The 749-nt window shown below is 42.9% G+C and overlaps 2 non-coding genes across 2 annotated transcripts; both read right to left on the bottom strand.

Annotated features, from left to right (window-relative positions):
• Window positions 1-215: 215 nt before the first annotated feature.
• Window positions 216-307, bottom strand: trnay-gua (transfer RNA tyrosine (anticodon GUA)). The gene is given in 2 exon segments: window positions 216-251; window positions 271-307. It is a non-coding gene; the product is annotated as a tRNA-Tyr (tRNA).
• A 1-nt stretch (window position 308) lies between these two features.
• Window positions 309-475, bottom strand: LOC139235737 (U1 spliceosomal RNA). The gene has a single exon (XR_011588497.1). It is a non-coding gene; the product is annotated as a U1 spliceosomal RNA (small nuclear RNA).
• Window positions 476-749: the final 274 nt, after the last annotated feature.

Below are 749 nucleotides of genomic sequence, written 5' to 3'. Positions count from 1 at the left end.
CAAAGAGACTTAGATAGGTTAAGCGAATGGGCTAAGGTTTTGCAGATGGAATATAATGTCGGAAAATGTGAGGTCATCTACCTTGGGAAAAAAACAGTAAAAACAGTAAAGGGAATATTATTTGAATGGGGAGAAATTACAACATGCTGCGGTGCAGAGGGACCTGGGGGTCCTTGTGCATGAAACTCTTTTTGGTTTTTTAAAAGTACACTAGCTCCTTCGAGCCAGAATTGAACCAGCGACCTAAGGATGACTTTGCTGAGTATTCCACTACAGTCCTCCGCTCTACCAACTGAGCTATCGAAGGGAAGGGGCTAGAGCGTAAACGCAGTCCCCCACTACCACAATTTTTGCAGTCGAGTATCCCGCATTTGGGGACATCGCAGGCGTCAGCACACCCGAAGTGCAATGGGCTAACCTCATCCTGGGAAAACCACCTTCTTGATCATGGTTACTCCCCTGTGCATGAAACTCTTTTTGGAGTTCACCTGCAAAACATAAAACATTAAACGGTGCCACCCGACCTGGGTGACACTCCAGACATTTACAAGGCCCTTTTTTTTCCACCTTTTTTGGTTTTTTTTGTGTTTTTCTATTTTTGTTTTTTTTTTTTTTGCACTAAAATCACAATTTTCCCCAGTGCCCCCTATAAAAGGGAAGGGGGACACTAAAAGCACCGGCAATTAAAACAAATTAAACTTAAACAACGTAAAATCAAATTAAAATTTGGTTGCCGGGCGTGATGATGC

Source organism: Pristiophorus japonicus, chromosome 23 (assembly GCF_044704955.1).
Source record: "Pristiophorus japonicus isolate sPriJap1 chromosome 23, sPriJap1.hap1, whole genome shotgun sequence".
Lineage (NCBI taxonomy): Eukaryota > Metazoa > Chordata > Chondrichthyes > Pristiophoridae > Pristiophorus > Pristiophorus japonicus.
Note: the sequence above shows the minus strand (reverse complement) of the source record. Positions and strands in the feature narration are given on the sequence as shown.